This window comes from Balaenoptera ricei, chromosome 15 (assembly GCF_028023285.1).
Source record: "Balaenoptera ricei isolate mBalRic1 chromosome 15, mBalRic1.hap2, whole genome shotgun sequence".
Lineage (NCBI taxonomy): Eukaryota > Metazoa > Chordata > Mammalia > Artiodactyla > Balaenopteridae > Balaenoptera > Balaenoptera ricei.
In genome coordinates, this window is record NC_082653.1 from 60,115,118 (window position 1) to 60,141,532 (window position 26,415).

At 44.2% G+C, this 26,415-nt stretch overlaps 1 protein-coding gene across 3 annotated transcripts in view; it reads right to left on the reverse strand.

Moving 5' to 3' along the window:
* The window catches only part of LOC132348415 (uncharacterized), a 175,803-nt gene extending 159,920 nt beyond the window's left edge, over positions 1 to 15,883 (reverse strand). For all 3 annotated transcript variants that reach the window (XM_059895845.1, XM_059895843.1, XM_059895846.1), the window contains exon 1: positions 15,762 to 15,883. The gene's annotated coding sequence lies outside the window, so the exon portion shown is untranslated. The remainder of the gene's footprint in view (positions 1 to 15,761) is intronic.
* Between the last annotated feature and the right edge of the window lie 10,532 nt (positions 15,884 to 26,415).

Consider the following 26,415-nt stretch of genomic DNA (forward strand, 5'->3'; position numbering starts at 1 on the left):
TTCCCACTAGCTATCTATTTTACATTTGGTAGTATTTATAAGTCCATGCCACTCTCTCACTTCGTCCCAGCTTACCCTTCCCCCTCCCAGTGTCCTCAAGTCCATTCTCTATGTCTGCGTCTTTATTCCTGTCGTGCCCCTAGGTTCTCCGAACCAATTTTTTTTTTTTTTTAGATTCCATATATATGTGTTAGCATATGATATTTGTTTTTCTCTTTCTGACTTACTTCATTCTGTATGACAGACTCTAGGTCCATCCACCTCACTACAAATAACTCAGACCTTTTTATGACTGAGTACTATTCCATTGTATATATGTGCCACATCTTCTTTATCCATTCATCTGTCGATGGACACTTAGGTTGCTTCCATGTCCTGGCTACTGTAAATAGTGCTGCAGTGAACACTGTGGTACATGACTCTCTTTGAATTATGGTTTTCTCAGGGTATATGCCCAGGAGTGGGATTGCTGGGTCATATGGGAGTTCTATTTTTAGTTTTTTAAGGAATCTCCATACTGTTCTCCATAGTGGCTGTATCAATCTACATTCCCACCAACAGTGCAAGAGGGTTCCCTTTTCTCTACACCCTCTCCAGCATTTATTGTTTGTAGATTTTTTGATGATGGCCATCCTGACTGGTGTGAGGTGATACCTCACTGTAGTTTTGATTTGCATTTCTCTAATGATTAGTGATGTTGAGCATCCTTTCATGTGTTTGTTGGCAATCTGTATATCTTCTTTGGAGAAATGTCTATTTAGGTCTTCTGCCCATTTTTGGATTGGGTTGTTTGTTTTTTTTTTTTTTTTTTTTGATATTGACTTGCATGAGCTGCTTGTAAATTTTGGAGGTTAATCCTTTGTCAGTTGCTTCATTTGCAAATATTTTCTCCCATTCTGAAGGTTGTCTTTTAGTCTTGTGTATGGTTCCTTTGCTGTGCAAAAGCTTTTAAGTTTCATTAGGTTCCATTTGTTTCTTTTTGTTTTTATTTCCATTTCTCTAGGAGGTGGGTCAAAAAGAATCTTGCTGTGATTTATGTCATAGAGTGTTCTGCCTATGTTTTCCTCTAAGAGTTTTACAGTGTCTGGCCTTACGTTTAGGTCTTTAATCCATTTTGAGTTTATTTTTGTGTATGGTGTTAGGGAGTGCTCTAATTTCATTCTTTTGCATGTAGCTGTCCAGTTTTCCCAGTACCACTTATTGAAGAGGCTGTTTTACCTCCATTGTATATTCTTGCCTCCTTTATCAAAAATAAGGTGACCATATGTGCGTGGGTTTATCTCTGGGCTTTCTATCCTATTCCATTGATCTATATTTCTGTTTTTGTGCCAGTACCATACTGTCTTGATTACTGTAGCTTTGTAGTATAGTCTGAAGTCCAGGAGCCTGATTTCTCCAGCTTCATTTTTCTCTCTCAAGATTGCTTTGGCTATTCGGGGTCTTTTGTGTTTCCACATAAATTGTGAAATTTTTTGTTCTATTTCTGTGAAAAATGCCATTGGTAGTTTGATAGGGATTGCATTGAATCTGTAGGTTGCTTTGGGTAGTATAGTCATTTTCACAATGTTGATTCTTCCAATCCAAGAACATGGTATATCTCTCCATCTGTTTGTATCATCTTTAATTTCTTTCATCAGTGTCTTACAGTTTTCTGCATACAGGTTTTTTGTCTCCTTAGGTAGGTTTATTCCTAGGTATTTTATTCTTTTTGTTGCAATGGTAAATGGGAGTGTTTCCTTAATTTCTCTTTCAGATTTTTCATCATTAGTGTATAGGAATGCAAGAGATATCTCTGCATTAATTTTGTATCCTGCTACTTTACCAAATTCATTGATTAGCCCTAGTAGTTTTCTGGTAGCATCTTTAGGATTCTCTATGTATAGTATCATGTCATCTGCAAACAGGGACAGCTTTACTTCTTCTTTTCTGATTTGTATTCTTTTTATTTCTTTTTCTTCTCTGATTGCTGTGGCTAAAACTTCCAAAACTATGTTGAATAATAGTGGTGAGAGTAAACAACCTTGTCTTGTTCCTGATCTTAGTGGAAATGGTTTCAGTTCTTCACCATTGAGAACGATGTTGGCTGTGGGTTTGTCATATATGGCCTTTATTATGTTGAGGTAAGTTCCCTCTATGCCTACTTTCTGGAGGGTTTTTTATCATAAATGGGTGTTGAATTTTGTCAAAAGGTTTTTCTGCATCTCTTGAGAAGACCATATGGTTTTTCTCCTTCAATTTGTTAATATGGTGTATCACATTGATTGATTTGCGTATATTGAAGAATCCTTGCATTCCTGGGATAAACCCCACTTGATCATGGTGTATGATCCTTTTAATGTGCTGTTGGATTCTGCTTGCTAGTATTTTGTTTAGGATTTTTGCATCTGTGTTCATCAGTGATACTGTTGGCCCATACCTTAATTGGTTGGTGTGTTTTCTTGTTGTTGAATTTTAAGAGTTCTTTGGGTACTTTGGATAATAGTCCTTGATCAGATGTATCTTTTGCAAATGTTTTCTTCCAATCTGTGGCTTATCTTTTCATTCTCTTGACAGTGTCTTTTGCATGGCAGACATTTTAAATTTTCATCAATTCCAGCTTATCAATTTATTCTTTCATGAATTATGCTTTTGGTGTCATATTTTAAAAGTCATCATTAAATCCCAGGTCCTCTAGATTTTCTGCTGTGTTATCTTCTAGGAGGTTTGTTGTTTGTTTGTTTGTTTGTTTTTTGTCTTTTAAAATATTTATTTACTAACTTATTTGGCTGTGTCAGGTCTTAGTTGAGGCACGAGGAATCTTCATTGCAGAGTGCAGGATCTTTGTTGCAGTATGAGGGATCTAGTTCCCTGACCAGGGATCAAACCCTGGCCCCTGCACTGGGAGAGTGGAATCTTAGTTACTGGACCACCAGGGAAGTCCCTTAGGAGTTTTATAATTGTGTTTTACATTTCGGTCTGCAATCCATTTTTTAATTTTTTTTTGGCCGTGCTGCATGGCTTGCAGGATCTCAGTTCCCCAACCAGGGATTGAACCTGCGTCCTCAGCAGTGAAAGCACAGAGTCCTAACCACTGGACTGCCAGGGAATTCCCTGCAATCCATTTTGAGTTAATTTTTGTGAAGGGTGTAAGTCCTGTGTCTAGATTTTTTTTTTTTCACATGTGGATGTCCAGTTGTTTCAGCACCATTTGTTGAAAAGGCTATCTTGGCTCCATTGTGCTGCTTTTGCACCTTTGTCAAAGATCAGTTGACTATATTTATGTAGGTCTATATCTGGGCTCTCTATTCTGTTCCATTGATCTATTTGTCTATATTTTCACCAATACCACACTCTCAAATTCTGTAGCTTTATAGTAAGTCTTGAAGTCAGGTTGTGTCAGCCCTCTAGCTTTGCTTTTCTCCTCCAATATTGTATTGGCTATTCTGGGTCTTTTGCCTCTCCTCATAAACTTTAGAATCAGTTTGTTGATATCGACAAAATAACTTCCTGGGATTTTTATTGAGATTGCATTGAAACTATAGATCAAATTGGGAAGAACTGACATCTTGACAATAATGCGTCATCCTATCTATGAACAAGCAATCTCTCTCCATTTATTTAGTTCTTTGATTTCTTTCAGAGTTTTGTAGTTTTCCTCATGTAGATCTTGTACATATTTTGTTGGATTTATACCTAGGTATTTCATTTTTGGAGTGCTAATGTAAATGGTATTGTTTTTAATTTCAAGTTCCACAGGTTCATTGCTAGTAGATAGGAAAGCAATTGGCTATTGTATATTAATCTTGCATTCTGCAACCTTGCTATAATAGCTTAATAATTTCAGGATTTTTTTGGTTGATACTTTCAGATTTTCTATATAGATGATCATGTCATCTGCAAAGAAAGGCAGTTTTATTTCTTCCTTCCCAGTCTATATACTTTATATATCCTTTCCCTATATTTTTGCATTAGCTAGGACTGCCAGTATTATGCTGAAAAGGAGTAGTGAAAAGAGATGTTCTTGTCTTGTACCTGATCTCAGGAGGAAAGCTTCTAGTTTCTCACCATCAAGTATGACATAAACTGTAGATTTTTGTAGATCATCTTTATCATTTTGAGGAAGTTCCCCTCTGTTCCTCAGGGTTTACTGAGAGTTTTTGTCATGAATGCGTGTAAGATTTTGTCAAATGCTTTTTCTGCATCTATTGATATTATCTTGTGATTTTTCTTCTTTAGCCAGTTGATGTAATAAATTATATTAATTGATTTTCAAACGTTGAACCAATCTTGCATAGTTGAGATAAATCCTGCTTGGTCATGGTGCACAATTCTTTTTATACATTATTGGATTTGATTTGCTAATATTTTGTTAAGGTTTTTTGCATCTATGTTGATAAAAGATATTGATCTGTAATTTTCATTTCTTGTAGTGTCTTTGTCTGGTTTTCATAGTAGGGTAATTCTGGCCTCCTAGAATTAGGGGATTATTCCCTCTGCTTCTATCTTCTGAAGGAGAGTGTAGAAAATTGGTATAATGTATTCTTTAAATGCTTGGTAGAATTCATCAGTGAACCCACTGGGCCTAGTAATTTCTGTGTTGGAAGGTTATTAATTATTGACTCAATTTCTTTAACAGATATAGGTCTGTTCAGATTGTCTATTCCGTCATGGGTGAGTTTTGGCAGATTGTGTCTTTCAAGGAACTGGTCCATTTCATCTAGGTTATCAAATTTATGGGCATAGAGTTGTTTATATTCCTTTACTATCCTTTTAAAGTCCATGGGATGTGTAGAGATGTCTCATCCCTCATTTCTGCTATCAGCAATTTGTGTCCTTTCTCTTTCTTTCTTAGTTAGCCTGGCTAGAGGCTTGTCAATTTTACTTATCTTTTCAAAGAACTAGCTTTTGGTTTTGTTGATTCTCTCTGGTTTCCTGTTCCAACTTCATTGGTTTCTGCTCGAGTTTTTATCATTTCTTTTCTTCTGCTTTCTTTGATTTGCTCTTCTTTCTAGTTTTCTCAGGCAGAAGCCTATTGATTCTAGATATTTCTTCTTTTCTGATATATGCATTCAGTGCTATAAATTCCCCTGTAAGCACTGCTTTTACTGAACCCCACACATTTTGATAAGCTGCATTTTCATTTAGTTCAAAATACTTAAAATTTTCTCTTGAGATTTCTTTTTTGACTCATGTGTTATTTAGAAGTGTGTTTCAATCTCCAAGTATTTAAGGATTTTTCTAGCTGTCTTTCTGATATTGATTTAGAGTTTAATTCCATTGTGATCTGAAAGCAGACCTGTATGACTTCTATTTTTTGCCATATCTTTTGTCTTTGAAATAAAGTCTGCTCCATGTTAGCTGTTAGTGAGACTGGAAACGCCACGGTTGGAGGGGAGTGCTAGCTCATCTCTTTACTTTTTCAATTAGCTGTGTGATCTTAGAAAAGTCACTTGATATCTCTGGACTCATTTATTCATTGGCAAAATGAAGAGGTTGTAAATTACTGCTTAAGTGTCTTCTGGCTCCATATTATGTTCAAGTGGAAAAGAGAGAGGCCAGAAAGGAACCCAGTACACATGGGAATTATCACATGATGAAAATAGCATCACACATAGCTGGAGAGACAGATTATTTAATAAATGGACAAAGTATATGAGCATCCTGTTCACAGAAAACAGTGCATAAATAGATTTTCATCAAACTAAAAGAGGCTCAACCTCAGGCATAAAAGAAATACAAAATAAAGCTACCAAGTGAGTTTCTTCAAAAGTCAAACATACACCTGCCATTTGACCCAGCCACTCCATTCTGAGATATTTAACCAAGAGTAAAGAAAGCACATGTCCATGCAAAGACTTGGACACGAATATTCATAACAGCTTTGTTTGTAAAGCTCAAAACTGGAAACAACCCGAATGTCCATCAATAGGTGAATGGATAAACGTATTTAGTACATCCATACAATGAAACACTATTCAGCCATAAAGAGAAACAAACTTTTTTTTCTTGGCCACGTGACACGTGGGATCTTAGCTCCCTGACCAGAGATCGAACCTGCGCCTCCTGCAGAGGAAGCATGATGTCCTAATCACCGGACTGCCAGAGAACTCCGGAGAAACAAACTATTGGTACATAAAACAACACAGATGAACCTCAAAATAATTATTCTGAGGGACTCCCCTGGTGGTGCAGTGGTTAAGAATCCGCCTGCTGGGCTTCCCTGGTGGCGCAGTGGTTGAGAATCTGCCTGCCAGTGCAGGGAACACGGGTTCGAGCCCTGGTCTGGGAAGATCCCACATGCCGCGGAGCAACTGGGCCCGTGAGCCACAACTACAGAGCCTGCGCGTCTGGAGCCTGTGCTCCGCAACAAGAGAGGCCACGATAGTGAGAGGCCCACGCACCGCGATGAAGAGTGGCCCCCGCTCACCACAACTAGAGAAAGCCCGCGCACAGAAACGAAGACCCAACATAGCAATCAATCAATCAATCAATCAAATAAATCTTTAAAAAAAAAAAAAAAAATCCGCCTGCCAATGCAGAGGACATGCATTTGATCCCTGGTCCGGGAAGATCCCACATGCTGCAGAGCAACTAAGCCTGTGCGCCACAACTACTGAGCCTGTGCTCTAAAGCCTGTGAGCCACAACTACTGAGCCCACGTGCCACAACTACTGAAGCCCACGTGCCTAGAGCCCATGCTCCACAACAAGAGAAGCCACCGCAATGAGAAGCCTGCGCACCACAACGAAGAGTAGCCCCGGCTCGCCGCAACTAGAGAAAGCCAGCGCACAGCTGCGAAGACCCAACACAGCCAAAAATAAATAAATAAATTTATTTTAAAGAAAAAAATTATTATTATTATTCTGAAAGAAGCCGGGGCAGGGGCAGGGAGTACATGCTGTATGTCTCCATTTATATAAATTCTTGTCTTTTGAAGTTTTTTTTTTTTTAATACTTACTTATTTATTTGACTGTGACGGCTCTTAGCTGCGGCACGTGGGATCTAGTTCCCTGACCAGGGACTGAACCCAGGTCCCCCTGCATTGAGAGCGTGGAGTCTTAGCCATTGGACCACCGGGAAAGTCCCTATATAAAATTCTAGAAACTGAAAATTTGGAAAACAGATCACTAGTTGCATGGAATGGGGAATTTACATAACAAAGAATGCGCAAACTTTTGCGAGTCATGAGTATTTTCCCTACCTTGATTGTGATCATGGTTTTACCAGTATAAACCTGTCAAAATGTATCACATTGTATTCTTTAAATATGTGTGGTTTGCTGTATGTCAATTATACCTCAATAAAACTCTTTAAAATCTACCATGTGATATCCTATTCATCCACCAGATAGACAAATATAAAGCACTGTAACAAATGGTCTTCTGGCTGCACTGTGGAGAAACAAGCATTCCATGCACTAACATCAGGGCAGAAATCAGCACAAACTTTGAGGAGGAAATTTAGCAGCTGCTAAAATTTAAATGCACTTACTTTGGACCCACTTTTAGAAAACATTTTTTTTTTTAGGAATTTACCTAGTTTTTTACTACTGCTATAACACACATTACCACCACTCGAATGGCCTAAAACACCCATTTATGATCTCAAAGTCCTGGAGGTCAGAAGTCCAGGTGCAGCAATGGCTCAGCTGCTTCAAACCTCACAGGCTGAGATCAAACTGTTACTTGTTCCTGGTGGATCCTTCCTTCCAGGGAATTTTACACGTTGAAAAGAAAACCCTCGTATTTTCTCTCTTCCTTCTGTCTTGTCTTTTAACATACAATGGTGCCCTAAAATATGCGACACTGTGCCTATTTTTTCTTTAATAAAAGATCACAGATCTGACTTGTTCTATTCTGCAGCTGCGTACTACTCCACTGTGTGCTTCCATGTGCTATTTATGTAATCCGCCAAGGGCTGTGTTCCTTTCTGGAGGCTCTAGGGATTGTCGATGAAAAATTAATCGTTGATCTAAGAAAGAAATGGACAATTTTATTCAAGCCAAATTTGAGGATTATAACCCAGGAAGAGCGTCTCAGAAAGCTCTGAAAATTGTTCTGCCCGTTAGAAGTCAAGGCACAGTTATATAATTTTTTTTTTTTTTTGAGACAGAGGGCTGTACATCAAATGACATGTTATTGACAGTTTACATAATCCAGATCTAAGCATCACTGGGGTGGGTCATGTGACCCCTCACAAGCTCAAGAAGGAATGTCATCTTTTAAGGAGTTGTCTTGGTGATGCTGGGAGCATGTTGTTCTTTATGGCTGAGCAGGTATTGCTGCTGATGGGGAGGTTTGGTTGAAACACGGATGCAGACACACAATGCACTGCGGGGAGAGAGGAGGCCAAAGGGCAGAGAAGAATTTTTATGTTTGAATTTTCTGGTCTTGCCATAAAATATGAATTTTATTTCACTGGATGAATCTGCTTCCAATCTCATTCAGGTTGTTGACAGAGCCCGGTTCCTTGTGATCTTAGGACTAAGGTCTCCGTTTCTAGCTGGGAGCCTGGCTTTGCTCCCAGAGGTTGCCCACATTCCTTCTCAGGCCTTTCTCGTGGCCCCTCACATGCTTTGAATATTTCCTTCCATTACATCCTTCTGCTTCCAGCCAGAGAAAGTTCTCTGCTTTTAAGGGCTCATGTGATAGATTGGGAGTATTTGTTTCCTATGGCTGCTGTGATAATAAATTACAAGAAACTTAGTGACTTACAACCACACACATTTATTCTCTTACTGTTCTGGGGGTCAGGCGTTTGACAAGGATCTCACTGGACTAAAAAAATCAAGGTGTTGGCCGGGCTGATACCTTATGGAGGCTCTGAGTGGAGAGAAGCCATTTCCTTGCCTTTACCAGCTTCTGGAGGCTTCCTACACTCCGTGGCTTATGGCCCTTTCCTCCATCTTAAAGTGCATCACTCCAATCTCTGCTTCAGTTCTGGCACACCTGCTCCTCTGATTCTGACTTCTCCTGCTTCCCTCTTTTAAGGACCACTGTGATGACAGTGGGTCCACCTGGATAATCCAGGAGAATCCCCCAACTCAAGGTTTTTACCTTAATCACATGTGCAAAGTCCCTTTGCCATATAAGGTAACATTCACAAGTTTGGGAGATCAGAATGTGAATGTATTTGGGGGCCATTATTCACATTGAGTTTACCACATTGAAACCACCCAGATAACCCAGGAGAATCTCCCTGTGTTAAGGTCTATAAACTTAATCCCATCTGCAAAGTCCTTCTGGCCTTGGGCTATGACATATTCACAGGCTCCAGAGACTCATGCGTGGACCTCTTCAGGGGCCACCTCCCCACCACATTATCCTACAACTGTACTTGCTTGTGGGGAAAACGGTAAATCTGTTACCCGAAAACTGGGTTCGCCTCTTGGTGGGCATCAGGCCAAGAGACACACCTAAAGCCAAAGATCAGGAGAAGGATTTATTACTTTATCAAGTGAGGAGAACACCAGCGATCTTTCTCAAAGCAGTGTCTCCCCAAGAACAAAACTGGAGAAATTTTAAACTAAGGGTACATGCATATTCATGAAGGGGCTTGAGCAGAGGAAAATTCAGCATAGAATTGGTCGACAAGAGTCCAAGCTTTAGCTGATTGAAATCAGGAGGGTCAACATCATCATTCCATCCACCACCTGGGTGGGGGCCTTAGTTCCTACAGAAATCAAACACTGTATCAGATTGTTACCTACATCCCTTGAGGAAGAACTAGGATTCAGTTTTATTGCTGAACTATTGTTTCTTGACTGCTTTTCCTTTGTTCCTGCATTTCTTCACTTCCCGTAGGATGATTAATTACTGAGACTTGTTCAAGGGCAAGCCTTGTGGCCAGGCTTAGATCACAAAATGGCTTAGGCCAAAAATGGCTCCTTTTATGTCAAGAAAGCCGTGCCTGGTTCTTTCTCCAGGGACCCACTATTCTATATGCTTACAAATCCACAAGATCTTTCACAGCATTATTGCCTGTGATAGCCAAAGACTGGAGACCATGTCCTTTGTACGAGGTCGGGTGAATTACACAAAGGACATGTATATCCACACAGTGGAGTTGTATGTACTATGGACAAAAAATGGGCCAGATCCGTAATATTTTGTTAAAGAAAAAAAAAAAGCAAGATTCAGGGTGTTGCATGTTATATGCCACCATTGTATGTTACAAGATAGAAGAGAGAAAATACCCTTGTTAATGTATAGAACTCGCTGGAAGTGAAACAGGAGGGAAGGGGGCAGGGCACAACCTTTGAAAGAATGACATAGACTGAGGACATGATATAAACTGATTAAAACCAAATGGGTCCAAGATGGCGGACAAGTAGACTTCCACGAGACCTTGAGCCTCAGTATACGCTCACGGTAACACACCAGCAAGCAAAATGACACACCCACAGGCACCATGACAGTTCCAAGGCTGACCACAACGATCAAAAAGTGAGCAGTGGCCCAGTTCCTGGAAATCACCTCCCCTTCCTGAAATAGCTGGAATACTCCTCCCACTCATTAGCGTATGCAATTACCCACCCCTATAAAAACTGACAACCCCATACCCTGGGACTGGTCTCACCTTCGAGATGGCCCACACTCTGTCTATGGAGTGTGTATCTCTCTAAATAAATCCACTGCTTACCTATCACTTTGTCTCTCACTGAATTCTTTCTGCCACGAGACATCAAGAACCTGAGTTTCATTAAGTCCTGAGACCAGGTGTGTGATCTCAGTTGGAAGACCGTGGGTTTTAGCCAGGTTCGAGTCCTGGCACGTGGGTTCAAGTCCCAATCTGGGTTTAGGCTGGGTTCAAGTCCCAGCATGTGGGTTCAAGTCCCACTGCGAGTTGCACGGTTTCAGAAGGACCCACCAGGAACTGGTAACAGCGGTTCTGTCTGGGGTAAAAAACTGGATGAGGGGCCAGAGGTGTGAGGGAGTCCATCTTCACTGTACTGATCTCAGAGAGGGAGAAGTGAGCCGTGTTGCTAAGCGAGATCTTAGTTCCCTGCCCAGGAATTGAACCTGGGTAGCCTGGATGAAAACCAGGAATCCTAGCCACCAGGCCAGCAAGGGCTAGAGGCTAGAAGCTATTCTTCCCTGGCTCTTGCCCCCAGTGAAAAATTCATTTCTCATGGAGGCAAAAACTGTAAAAAACAGGTACAAAGTTTATTATTAGAGACATAGCACAACAACTAGTGGGAGAGCACACAGAGAAACAAGTTTGTTTAGTTAAGGTAGAAGCAAGGCAGAGATGCACACCTGGAGAGAAAGGGCGTGGGCATCCTCCCTAATGAGGGAGAGTGCAGTAAAGAGGCGGTCAAGTCATTTATGTCCGGCAGTTCTTCCGGGTCTTTGTCTTCCTTCTGGCCAATCATCTTGTTCTGTCCCCCCTGGCTAATTTGTTTCAGGACCCTCCCCCTAGATGCACACACACCTCTCAGCCAAGATGGAACTGACACAAAGGCGTCTGGAAGAAGCAAGACTCATTATGGCCCGGTGTTGTCCCCTGACTTTTGACCCCCAAAGAGCTTTCCTGCACTTGTGTGGTGTCTCCCTTACCCCAAGGTGTTGGGGAGGATATGTGATCACTTGATCTTTTACTCAAACAGGGTTTTGCCCCTGTTCCTGCAATGACTGTTATATTAGGGCATCCACAAGAGACAAAGCCTGGCTGTTTACCCTGTTTCAGTGGTTACTTCCATTTTGGAGAGCAAACAGGAGGCTGATGGTAAATGCCTAACCTGGAGCCCACCTATCTCCTGTCTCAGGAAATGCAAACAGGAGGCTAGTTGTAAGTGTCCTGCCTGAAGCCCACTTTTCCTGCCCTATGAAATGTAAGGAGGCCAATTATAAATGCTTAGCCTGGAGTCCATCTATCTCCTGCCTCAGTACCATTTGAATTTTGCTCTGGGGCATATGATGTTTATTCAAAAATAAATTGTTGGGACTTCCCTGGTGGCGCAGTGGTTAAGAATCCGCCTGCCAATGCAGGGGACACGGGTTCGAGCCCTGATCCGGGAAGATCCCACATGCCGCGGAGCAACTAAACCTGTGTGCCACAGCTACTGAGACTGTGCTCTAGAGCCCGTGAGCCACAACTACTGAGCCCACGTGCCACAACTACTGAAGCCCACGCACCTAGAGCCTGTGCTCCGCAACAAGAGAAGCCACTGCAATGAGAAGCCCACGCACCACGATGAAGAGTAGCCCCTGCTCGCTGCAACTAGAGAAAGCCTGTGCATAGCAAGGACCCAATGCAACCAAAAATAAATAAATAAATTTTTAAATAAAATTTTAAATAAATTTATAAATAAATAGATAAATAGATAGATAGATAGTTGGACTTCCCTGGTGGTGCAGTGGTTAAGAATCCGCCTGCCAATGCAGGAGACACGGGTTTGAGCCCTGGTCCAGGAAAGATCCCACATGCCATGGAGCAACTAAGCCCATGCACCACAACTACTGGGCCTGCGCTCTAGAGGCCGTGAGCCACAACTACTGAGCCCACGTGCCACAACTACTGAAGCCCGCAGGCCTAGAGTCCGTGCTCCACGCTGAGAAGCCACCACAATGAGAAGCCCACACACCACAATGAAGAGTAGCCCCCGCTCGTCACAACTAGAGAAAGCCCACGTGCAGCAATGAAGACCAAACACAGCCAAAAAAGAAAGAAAGAAAATTTAAAAAACAAAATAAAATAAAAAAAAAAATTGTTTATAAATGAAAGGGCCAAGACGTCTGGATGTAATATTGGCAGCTCGTGAAGGATGAGGACACAGTGCTATCAGGGAAAAGAAAAGTGAAAAGGGGTTTGGATGTTTTGCAGGTGAAAGTGGGGAGGCCCATAGAGGCCATGGATATGAAACACTTGAAAACAGACAGTATATCTTGTCAAGGGCGAAGCCCACCCCTCCCTCTAATATTCCTCATCACAGGGTCAATTGCGATGAGAAAACAGCTGTTTTGAGTTGTTGCCTAATGTCGACTGAAAAAAAATGCACAAACTAAAAGTTGCCAGTTATGTTTTATGTTTTATTGTGGGGACCTTACTGAGGGCTGTAGCCCAGGACAGATAGCTCTGAGGAACTATTCCAAAGAGGTAAGGGAAGAGCCAGGATATATAGTTTTGCTGAAGCAAACATGTAATCGAATATCAAAAGACTATTGCTAATCACCAAAAGCAGACATCTCAAGTTAATGATTTTAGTGCTTTTCTATGTATGGGAAGATGCAAGAGTCTGGGCTCACTGAAATTATTCCTTTGATATGCATCTTATCTAGGGCCAGTGTTGTAACAGGGAAGAAAAAATCTGACCCCATACTGGATCTGTTTCTTTTACTTTAACCTTTGTATTCTATTACTTTTGCTACAAGTTAATCTTGAAAGGGATGTTGCCTATAAGCTTAAATTACAATGGCCCATCTCTGGGAACCCTGCTCCCTTGTAATGAGCCTTAAACTAAAACACCTTTGTTTATCTCCCAGGAAAGCTCCTGACCAGGCCCACCTGTGAATGGCTGCAGGAAGAAAGAAATTAACAAGTCCCCTCCGGAACCTGAACAGAACCAGAAGTTGACCCTCTCCTTTCTTAGTATAAAAGAAGCCTGAATTCTAACTCAGGGCAGATGGCTTTTGGGGACACTAGTTCACCATCTTCTTGGTCTGCTGGCTTTCCGAATAAAGTCGCTGTTCCTTGCCCCCCAAAACTCATCTCTCGATTTACTGGCCTGTCGTGTGTGGAGCTGATTTTCTCCATCCTGAATTCCCCTCGGGGGCAGCTACAGTGGCTGATAGCTTGGCAGCGGGCAACATTCTTTGTTTAATGAAATAGCAGGCAACATTTTTTTTGTCCACACCAAACTTTTTACAGTATGACAACCCTGCTTACACCAGGAGCCCAGCCTTGTAGGATCTGAGTTTAGGATTCCCCTCCCCTACTCCCGCCAACCCAGCCAAGCTCCTGCTTTGCTTTTCCCAGGGTGCTTTGAAAAATAACCACTTAGAGTTGAGCCTGAGAAAAGTGAGTGGCTTCTGCCCCAACCACAGGTCGTAAGTCAGAGGTGCTCCCTGTCTACCTCCTGACCCCTGTGACCTAGGATGGAAGACTGCCCTCCCCCCAGCTGACTGCAATATCACCTCCCCCGCTGTTTCTGTCAATAACACATTTGTGACTTTACTTCCTTGGTGTGAAAGTATTGAAACTGTCCCTTTAATCAAAACGACCCTGGGGTTTTCACTTCCCTAAAGTGGGAGCTACCTGACGATCCAAGTGGGTGGCTTGTGCCAATTTCAGGCAGTCACAATCTGCATATTCTAAATTCAATACACCAGCTCCATCCCACCCCACCCCCAGACAGCATTGCACAATCAAAGATCCAGCAACCCTTCCAGCTGATGTCGGGAGCGCGCAGCTTCAGCTTGCAGAGAGCGGGCGAAGCTGCCTGGTGTCAGAGCAGCCGATTCATGCAACGAGCCCAAAATAAAAGGAGTTACGCTTTGCGTCACTTCCTACAGTGGGGAAAGTGCTGACTCCCTTTGTTCCACTTTTCTCCAGGGAACTAACTGGCACCCGTGGAGGATAGGGGAGATCAGCCCAGACGTGCGGTTTTTCTCACTTATTGAGGGAGCACCCCAAAAATGTCTATGGCAGTTTTATGGACCCTGAGCCGGAGGGGGTGGGAGGAGGTGTGGAAGGCATCTTCACGGTTCCCCTCCTCCCCACCTAGCACAGGGGGGGCCTCAGCAGGGACACCTGAAGGAGACCACCGCCCGAGGCCGCAGATAAAAAGACCTAGGAATGCAGGTATGCGGAGCAGCGTTGGGGGGCTGGGCCCTCGTCTGCAACTCCCCTCAGAGGCTGCAATTCACTGGCTGTCACCAAACACGCCAGGGAGGGCAGCTGCCTTCCCCCCTTCCCCGGGCAGGGGTCGGGGGCTGCCAGGTAGAGCCTTTGAAAGTACTTGGCCAGGCCTGAAAAAAATCACACTTAGGTTTCTCGAGGACCCTGACTCCTCAGCCCGGGGCCCGCTGAACAAGACCATTCATCATTCTCACTTGGCCCAGGAATGAGAGCATCTGTACCTCAGGTTTGCCCAGCACAACCCTGTTTCACATCTGTTGCCCGGTATAATCATAAATAGCAGCCCCCTTTCATCCTCCAAAGTTCCAACCTTGATTTGCTACCATAATAAAAGATTTTAAAAGAACACAGAAGGAAACTAACGATCATTTTACTGACAAAGGGCGCACAGCTGATTCTTTCTTGACCAGCGGCTACAATGAGTAGCCATTTTAGAACCATGAATTCCTTAGAAAAAGGTAGCTATCAACACATGAATGGATAAACAAGATGTGCTATATCCATACAACGGAAGAGCATCTGACCGTCCAAAGGAACGAAGTACCGGTACATGCTACAACATGGATAAACCTCGGAAACATGCTAAGAGAAAAAAAGCCAGATGCAAAAAAAACCACACACTATACGATTCCATTTATATGAAATGTCCGGATTGGGCAACTCCAGAGGCAAAATAGATTAGCGGCTGCTTATTACTGGTGGGTGGTGAGGTGGGGTAGATAGGTGGGTGATAACTAAAAGTTATGGGGTGTCTTTTGGGGGCTGATGAAAATGTTGTAAGATGGGTTGTAGTGATAGTTGTAAAATTCTGTGAATATGCTAAAACACCATTGAATTGTACACTTTAAATGTGTGGATGGCATGGTATGTGAATTATATCTCAATAAAGCTATTACCAAAAAAACCCCACATAAGTTCTTACCTAGAAGCCTTTTTTCAGTGGCTGTTTACAGAGGAGATTCTAGAGAGGAGTCTGAGCACGTCTCTGCATTTGGAGGCCTGCTTCTCCCAGAACCTTCTCCCCCGACGCCTGCTACTCAGAGACCCAGCAGCCACTGCGCCGAGGCCTCAGCTTTATATTAACCTGCTTCCAGCCTCCACCTCCTCCAAACAGAGACACACCTGCCCAACATTCCATTCACATCCGCTGCAAGGTAACAAGTGAGCTCACGTGAGGACTATAAACCATGCCCAAGCATTTATTTGTTCCTGCTTCCAGGGAATGGGCTCCATTAATCATGACCCAAGGAAGAAACCCTTCACCTTGGGTCAGTGAAGGTAAAAGAGTCACTCTAAACGTGGCATTCTCAGGCCAGCCAGGGAGGGAGGCGGCCCCCATGACCCCCCTGTGAAAGGAATGCGGGGGCTTTCAAATGACTGCAGAGGTGGCTTCATCCCCATGGTGAGCCAGGTGTGCTGACACAGATGCTCACACCTGGCGGCAGACGGCAGGAAGGGGACCCAGGTGGCCAGTTCTTGTGGTTTAGTCTTCCTGCTTGGCTATTGTGATCCTGCTTATCAAAGCTGGACACTGCCTGGTCCTAACTGAGACTCTTGGATGCCAAGCCTGTGTCTTGATGGGTTTCCTGGCTCGCCCAGGAGCTTGCCTCTAATACCCCAAGAAAGCCAGCCCCTGGAATGTTCCAGCATGTTCTGGCATGTTCCAGAGCCTTCTCTCTGATCTGGCCATGTCCCAGCACAGACATTTAGAGCTGGAAGGATCAGCCTGCCTCTTTTTAGAGAAGAGAGGAACTCAGCCCGGGAAGTTGAAATGATATGCCTCGGCCATACAGCAGGTTGCACGTCACAGGCTCAGTCAGGTTCTTGATGGAACTGCTTTCATTTCTTTTTGCTTCTCAAATTCAACAAGCTCATACTGCATACTAACTCTCACCCAGCATTGTACCAGTTCCAAAGACAAGAGTACTGAGGTCCAGCCCTCAAATTCTACTCTTGCTTTTAAAATATTATTTAATTGTATGTTATGTTCTTATTATACTTGTTAATGGTTATGATGACCTCATTTAAAGGTCCAATGCACGCTGCATTCACAATTCACTCCACCCGCATCTTACCAACTGTCACAGTAAATTATATAAACTGGTACTTTTTTTTATTGAGGTGAAACTCATGTTACATAAAATTAACCGTTGTAAAGTGGACAATTCAGTGGCATTTAGTACATTTCACGATGTGGTGCAACCACCCCCTCTATCTTGTTCTGGAACATTCTCGTCACTCCCAAAGGAGACCCCATGCCCATTAGGCAGTCACTCCCCATCTCCCCCCACCCCCGGCAACCACCAATCTGCTTTCTGTCTCTATGGAGTTATCTATTCTGGACATTTCATATCAATGGAATCATAGACTACACTGCCTTTATATCTGGCTTCTTTCATTTAGCACCCTGTTGTCAAGGTTCATCCACGTGGTAGCAGGGATCCGTGCTCCATTCCTGTTTATGGAAATGGGCATATTTTACATGTTAACCACATGCTTGGATAGTGAGGGACACCCCAACTCCCAAACACGGGAAATGTTGGCTTCAACCCATGTACTTAGCCCAGGGGTTCTCAATGGGGCCATTTTGTCCCCCGGGAACATTTGGCAATGTCTGGAGAATTTTTGGTTGTCCTGACTGAGGCATGTGCTTGTGGTGTCTGGTGAGTAGGGGCCAAGGACGCTGCTCGACATCCTACAATGCACAGGACAGCCCCCACCCAAGAAAAGATCTGGACCAAGGTGCCAGCAGTGCTGAGGTCGGGGCCCCTCCCCGAACTGACTTCAGTTCCTTCTCTCTGGCTGATCTGGCCCCAGGCCGTGTGGAACAGCATTTCTCAAACTCACCTGCCTTTAGGAACCACCTAGGTGCTTTTATATAAAAATGCATATTCCTGGGTCCCCTCCCAGGCCTTCTGAATCCAAATCTCCTGGCAAAAGGCCCAGAAATCTATGTTTAACAAGCCCAAGGTGTATTTTAGGACCAGAAGGCCTCACTATGCTGTGGGTTGCCCGGTAGCCCTGTGTAACTCACACTTATTCTGTGTCTCCGTTATTTTTGTTTTTATTAATTTTTATTTTTTTGGCCATACCACGCAGCACGTGGGATCTTAGTTCCCAGACCAGGGATCAAACCGGCGCCCCCTGCAGTGGAAGCGCTGAGTCTTAACCACTGGACCGCCAGGGAAGTCCTTCTTCATTATTTTTTTTTTTTTTTAATATATATTTTTTTTAACACGTCTTAATTTTATTTATTTATTTATTTTTGCTGTACTGGGTCTTCGTTTCTGTGCGAGGGCTTTCTCCAGTTGCGGCAAGCAGGGGCCTCTCTTCATCGCGGTGCGCGGGCCTCTCACTATTGCGGCCTCTCTTGTTGCGGAGCACAGGCTCCAGACGCGCAGGCTCAGTAGTTGTGGCTCACGGGCCTAGTTGCTCCGCGGCATGTGGGATCTTCCCAGACCAGGGCTCGAACCCGTGTCCCCTGCATTGGCAGGCAGATTCTCAACCGCTGCGCCACCAGGGAAGCCCTTTCTTCATTATTTTATCTGTAAAACGGCAAAGATGTTTTTCTTTTCCATCTGGAAGAGTTCTTGGCAGGATTGGTGAAGACAACATGAGATGAAATTCTTATTTAAATTCCCCAAGAGCAAGGGGGCTGTCTCCTTACACATTACACAGCCAATAAACATTTGTTGCAAGAAGGGAGGCACAATTGAGTCTATCACGTCAATGGTAGACCAGGGCCTGCAACCTGGAGCCACGTGACGACTTCCCTGGGCCCCTCCCTCCTTAAACATATATTCAAAAGTGTATTTTAAGACTGTGTTGATAGAAAGAGGAATATAATCCAGGTTGGATTCATTATTATATATTCATTATTATTTTATTCAGGCTTTTCCCTTCTCATTAAAAAAAATTAAAAATCAAGCATTTCCCTGCGTCCCTAAAAATATCATGGGCCCCAGGTGCCCAGTGGGGAAATCAGCCCCGGGCTTTGTTGCAGCCTGGGAGATTCTGATCCAGTTGGTCTGGGGTGTGGCCAGATTGGGGAGTTTTATAAATGCTCCCCCAGCCCAGGCTGAATGCAGGCCAGGCCTGGTCCTGCTGTGGAGGTTTCAGTAAGTCTTTCCCAACTGGAGTCACCCCCTACCATGGGGAGTGATTGACAAGGTCGGGGAGGCCAGGGTGCCCACACCCACGCAGTATTCCAAGCAGCTTACGTGTAGGGAGTGGAAGAAGAACGCTCATTCTCACCCCTTAGTCCCTGAGATCAGCTAGGTGACAGCCACTCCCCCGCTGGGCTGGCTGGCCTGAAGTCCCTGGAGGCCTCCCAAGCTGAGGGACTGAAGCCGCCTTCAGGGAGCCCTGGAGGGAAACGCAGCTCCAAGTAGCTCTATCACTTCTCTTTCCCCTGCGAATACCCAGGGACACACACACACACACACACACATAGCCACTCACAGTGGCTACAGAGACACACATCACAGACACCTAGAACCATCCCTCAGCAAACATCCACAGACACACCCAGACACACACACAAGTCCAGACCCCCGTGTACCCTCACAGAGGCTGTGCACCAACACACACACACACACACACACACACACGTATGCTCACACATGAGATCTGGTCATTGATGAAGGCCTGAGCTAATCTAAGACTTTAGGACAGGGACTTCCCTGGGGGTCCATGGTTAAGACTCTGCACTTGCAGTGCAGGGAGCTCGGTTTCGATCCCTGGTCGGGGAACTAAGATCCCACATGCCGCATGGCGTGCCCAAAAAATAAAATTAAAAAAAAAATAAGACTTTAGGATAGAGGGCAGGAAGAAGATAAAGTGAGGAGGAAGATACCTAGTTAGAAAAACAACAAGGTAGGGAAAGGTAAACCAATACAACCACAACTTACATGTGAATTTTAAAAAGTAAACAAAAGAATATAACAAAACAGAAACAGACTCACAGATGTAGAGAACAAACTAGTGGTTACCAGTGGGGAGAGGGAAGTGGGGAGGGACAAGATAGGGGTAGGAGATCAAGAGGTACCAGCTACTAAGCATAAAATAAATAAGCTACAAGGATATACAGGACAGCATAGGGAATGTAGCCAACATTTTATAATAACATTAAATGGAGTATAATCTATTGAATCACTATGTTGTTCACCTGAAACTAACTGTAAATCAACTATATATACTTCAACTAAAAAAAAAAAAAAAAAAAAACAGGCCCTCAGCGAAACTAGGGAAAGAATCCCTAAATCCCATCATCACAGGCAGCAGTGATCAGATTCGGCTGATGAAGCCGATGAGTTCAGAGCCTCCACCCGCCACCCCTCCCCCACACGCACCCCCCCCCCACCCCCACCCCCAGCTGCTGGGAACTCCTTGCTGTGCTAAGAGTTTCAAGTTCAAGCATGTGCAGAAAGGGGAGACCTCAACCCACCACTTCCCCATCAGGCTTATGATAAGCTTTTTTTTTTTTTCTACTACTTTAATTTCAGACATGAACAAGAAATGCAAATTATGGCTTAGAAAACAACCCTAAAGAGCTGTGAGCATTTTTTTTACCATATGCTCCCTTCCCGGTTCTCTCTGCTGGGACAGCCCCCAGCCCCAGAACAAAGCAAAAGAAACAATCCCCACTGAAAGAAAAAGTGATCGTCAAATGTTTCACTTTCCCTTTCTCCACAGTGTCCTTGCTGGGGATGCCCAGATGAGCTCAGGTTGGAGAGGGGATCACCGGCAGACTCCTGGGAAAACCCTGTGGCCCGCCGGGCAGATGGAACAACTTCTACTGACCACACCCACCTGGAATCCACCCACTTACTTGAAGTCAGCCTTGCCCTTCCTGCTTATCAACGGGAAATCCGGGGACAAGAGCTAGAGTAAAGGATTAGGTTTCACTCTTCCAAAGAAAATGGAAGGCATCCAGGGATTGCCCCCCAGAGAGGGAGACAGAGCAAATGAAATCACATAAAGACACAGAACAGAAATGAACTTTCCTAACACAGTTTTCAGACTCATCAGGCAGTGAAACCTAAAGGCCGCCCCCTAAGCAGGTGAAAACATCAGAATGACTTGATAATTTGAGACGATGAGGTGCCCCTCCCCCAAAATACAATCACTACAAAAGTATCTGGCTACCCTGCGTGCACACTCCCCCTGTAGCTGATACACTGAGCTTGCAGCATTCATTTTGCCACAGTCCCCACCACTCCCTCTTATCACACACTAGTCCTGCTTCACTCACAAATGTCACCTGCTGAGCCTTTAGGCAGCTGATTTTGTCATTTCACCTTGTTGAGGCTCCTGAAAGATCCTCTGATCCAGCCTAGAAAACTGAGGCCCTGGGGCTGGAGAGGAGAAGGGGTCACACTTCAAGTGGGGTCACACGACTACAAAGGAGGCAGATTTCGGGTGGGGACCAGGTTGCTTGACTCCTGTCCGGTTGACTTCCTATGACCCCAGGCTTCTCCCCATGTGAATTGTTCAGAATTTATTATCGTGCCTGACACCAAAAGTGACTCTCTGACCTTGCTGTCAGTCTACTCCCAAACAGGTGTGCATTAAAACACGGGGCAAAAACAAAAAATAAAAAATAAAAAAATGAGGGGCATAGGGTCTGAGACATAAAGGCTGGAGCCGTTGGGGGCCAGGACGCTTATTAATTTGAACGCTATTGTATTCTCTTTCCCAATTCTGCTTCACTAATTCAGCAAAACCAAGTCCAAGAAAAGTATAGCAAAACCTCAACAGCAATGCTCTAGGAATGCGAACAACCTGGGGATTTTTCACTTCCTGGTTAACAAGGGTGATCTGGAGGTCCTTTTTTTTGGTTTTAACCTTTAGAATCACAGGATGTTTCTTGAGTGAATGGATGAAGGAATAGATGGAGCTCATGAGGGCCTCAGGAGGTGATACTTTCAACCCCCCATTTTTTCAGAAGAGAAGGCCCAGAGAGGCACAGTGACTTGCTCACAGTCACACAGCAAGTTAGAGGTGGAGCCGGTACCCTGTTCTCTTCAGAACTTCCAGATCTGTTGCAGGAAACCCTCAGCCCACTTTCTCCCCCTGGTTAAGGAGAGCTGAGGGGTCACACTGAGCCTGTCTTTGCTGTCGATGACTTTGAAGGGCCGAGAGCTGTACCATCTGGTCTGGGAATGAAGGCGGCTATGGATTAGGACACACAGGAGGGTTGCCCTTTGAAGCTGCCTTACTTGATATAAGCTTTCATTCATTCATTCATGTCTTCATTTGAAATATTCACCGAGCACCTGGCACGTGCCAACACCTGTGCTGGGCACTGTGGCCCCAGCAGGGACTCTGCCTGACTGAGTCCTGCCTTCACGGAACTCACAGCCACAGCTGTCTGTCAGACAACCCAGGGAAAACAATTCTGTTTCACTGAGGAGTGAAATGAGATTTTAATAAATGGGCTTCAAATGTTTACTCATCTCTTGAAAAGGTGAATTTGCAAGGTCTTCTTTTACTCAACAGCTGGATCAGAAGAGGTACCGGGGTCTGAATTCCCTGAAGCTGAGCTCCGCCTGCTCCACGGGGACCCCTCCACCCTCCTCTCTGCCTGAGCAGCTTCCCCAGGCCCTGCTGCAACCCAGGCTTCTGCCCCAGGTCTGTTCGCTGAACCACATCATGTCCCCTCACCGCTGAAATCCACTAGCGGCTTCCCATGCAATCTTTCCCAGCTTCATTGACATGTAAGCGACGAATTGCAAACTGCACATATTTAAGTACGGTATGATCAGTTTTAACATATGTGTCCAACCAACAAACCACAGCCACTAATCAAGATAGTGAATGAATCCATCACTCCCAAAAGTTTCCTCGCCCCCTTGCTCATCCCTCCCTCAACCAGGCAAACACTGATTAGTTCATGGTTTCTAGAATTTCATATAAATGGAATCATACACCATGCACCCCTTTTTTTGTCTTGCTTCTTACACTCAGCATATTTGTTTTGAGACTCGTCCATGTTGTCGCATGCATCAATAGTTGGTTCCTTTGTATTGTTGAGTAGCCCACTGTCTTTCCCATTGTGATCTGAATAAAACCCGGGCCTCTGACTGGCGTTGCACAAGCCTGCACCGTCTGCCCTCTGCTCCCCTCACAGCCTCAGCTTCTCCTCATTTCTCCACTCACTATGTGCTGACCGTCCTCTATTTTTCTTCATCCCTTAACACACCCAGCTCTGCCTGCCGCAGGGCCTTTGCACTCACTGTCCCCACTTCCTGGAATACTCTGTGTGTGTGTGGCTCCAGCTTGTCGTTCAGGTCTGAACCCAAATACCACCTCCTCCGTGAAGCCTGCCGTGACTACTCTACCTCACCTCCCATCTCTGTGACTGTCCCGTTACCTTGTTTTACATACTTCACAGAACTTATCACCACCTGAAATCCACAAGAGCAGGGTGAATGAATGAATGAAACTATAAACAACCCATTTCTGTCATGATGTTTACGTGTAGGTTAAAAACTCCAGTACGATCCCAATAAGACAAAGACGAAATTATCCATCAACTACAGAGTTTGAAGAAACCTCAGAACATCTAGTTAGATGTCCAGACTTGAGCCAAGTAGTGCATTTAATTCCCACTTCGGGAAGCAGTAAATAAAGAGCAGTAACCAGAACCCTCCCCAGACTCAAACCCAGTTCTAGGGCCTTATTCACTCCTACTGCTTGCCATCTTATACTCCAAAGGCCTGGCTTCATCCCACTGAGGTGATCCCAGAAATTAGACCCTTGTGCCCCCAGGATCCATTTCCTGGAACCCCCCCCCCCCACCTCCACATTCTCCCTCAGTTGTAGGTTTGATGTTGCCCACCTCATGGCCCACACAAGGGTCAGTCAACCTGGAACATGGGTTCTATTTATCATGTCATTTTATGGAAGTGGAAAGTGAGGCCTAGAGAGGTTAAGAATCTCACCCATAGTCACACAGTGAATAAATGGCTGAGGCAGGACATAAGACCAGGTGTGTGACTTTAGGGTCTGAACTGCTGACCCCAGCCTCCCAAATAAGAGAAGAGCTATTGTTTAGAGTGGACCTAGAGTTCAAGAGGGATCTTGTAAGGCCATTGGCAAATCACCCACTGCAGAGGAGTCTAAAGGAACAGAGGACCCCACAGCCTTACTCTCCAAGCAGCTGACCTGGGGGGATAGCATTTCTCTGTTCTCTGCTAACAAATAGCAGTAATAATAATAATAATAATTGGAGATAACATCTTCAATGCTTGCAAGATGCCTTACAAACATGATCTCAGAACGGAACTCATTCGTATGTAGGGGACTTACTGTACCCTGTTTTCCTGCACTTTTCCCTCCTGGTTTGTAACAGGTTGGAAATGTTAGGTTTTCTTATTTGGTGTCTCTCTCTCCCCTTCTACCATCAATTCCATGAGGGAGAGGATAGTGTTTCCCACTTTACTGCTGTATCCCAAGCTGGGCATACAGGTAAACAAAGGACAAACAGTTGAACACCTTAAAGGGCCCACTCAGAGGGGCCGAGATGCACCATCCACCCCTCCTCATTTTTCAGGCTCAGTGGGAGCCCCAGAGGATTGAATGGGGTTCAGATCAGCTGAGGAGTCTGGGCAGGACGGCCCAGGGAGCAGGTCTTCCTGCTCCAAATCCAGCTCTGTTGCCACCAGGCTGCTCCAAACAGCTCTCACTGCAGAAGAGGGCAGAATTCTCCAGGGCAGGGCAGTTCCAAATTGTAGCCTGTGCCAGATGTGGCTTTACAATAGGACACATTTCTTTAAGAAGCCATCGGGCAGCTCCTCAAAGAGTTAAACTGAATTACCATGTGACCCAGCAATTCCACTTGTCCGTATATACCCAAGAGAACTGTAAACATACTCTCACATAATAACCGGTAAACAAATGTTCACAGCAGCCTTATTCACAATCACCAAAAGGTGGAAATGACTCAAATGGGCCATCCATAGATAAAAGGATAAACAAAATGTGGCATATCCATACAATGGAATATTATTCAGCCACTGAAAGGAATGAAGCCCTGACACATGCTGCACTGTGGATGAACTTCAAAAACATGATGCTCAGTGAAACAAGCCCGACACAAAATGTCACATATTATGATTACGTGTATATGAAATGTCCAGAATAGATAAATCCAAAGAAACAGAAGCAAATTGGTGGCTGCCAGGTGCTGGGGGAGGAGGAATGATTAGTGACTGCTTAATGGGTATGGAGTTTTATGTTGGACTGATGGAAATGTTTTGGAACTCGATACAAGTGATGGTTGCACAACACTGTGAATCCACCAGATGTCACTGAATCATACACTTTAATGTTACATGATGGAGGTTGAGATTGACATATACACACTACTATATATAAAATAGATAATCAACAAGGACCTACTGTATAGCATAGGGAACTCTACTCAATATTCTGTAATAACCTATATAGGAAAAGAATCTGAAAAAAAATAGATGTATGTATATGTATAACTGAATCACTTTCCTATACAAGTGAAACTAACACAACATTGTAAATCAACTATACTCCAATATAAAATAAAAATTAAAAAAAAATAATGTTACATGAATTTTAGCTTAAAACAAAAAATAAAGAAGCCACCAGAAATGTTGGCAGGGTAGTTCTAGGCCCAGTGATCACTTTTCCCGGGCAGGGCTGTGTCTGGTATCCAAGCTACACAATGTCTTGAATACAGCAGGAGTCGATCAGTGATACATGAAAACCACAGATGTGCCAGACCAGAGGTTCCCAGATGTTGCCCTTGGCACTCACTTTGCACTGTGACCCCCCTGTAAGAGAGCAACCTTCCCAGGACATACCCCTCACGTCCTCTGCCTGCCTCTTGTATATAGAGAAACTTTAGCCAAGGAATAAATTTAATCAGAGAAGCGAGAAAATACAGAAGCAAAGGAAAATAATCAAACAAGACAAAATATTGGGTTGGCCAAGAAGTTCGTTTGGGTTTTTCCATGACATCTTATGGAAAAACCCAAACGAACTTTTTGGCCAACCCAATAATAATAGTTTAGCCATTAAATGAAGTCAAGGACCTTTAGTTTCTCCTCAAGGGCTATCAATAATATTCCGAGCCATATCCTTTGAGCTGTTTTGCAGATGCTAAAACCCCCACCAGGTGGAAGAAGTTAACTACATGATGACCAGACTGCAGCCATGACCTAAGCTGCTCCATCTTACACAGTTCTGAGAACTGGCCTCATAACAAACCGACCCTGGAATTAAAGATGACCTGTACCTAAAACAACCATGATGACGCTGATCAGGCCACCGCACGACTAATTTCAAGGGGCGTGTTGGAGCTGCCTGTGCTGTTCTGCACGTAGCCCCCTCCCCCAACCCCGAAACACCCTTTTAAAAGCTCTTGCCCCCGATTGACAGTGGGGAGTTGGTTCTTTGGGTCATGAGTCCACCTTCTCCCCAGGATTGCCAGATTCCTCAATAATGCTATCTTTACTTTTACCCAACACTTGTCTCTCAGTATTGGATTCTTGAGCAACGAGCAGCCAAAGCCGAGCCCAGTAACCCCCCCCCAACAC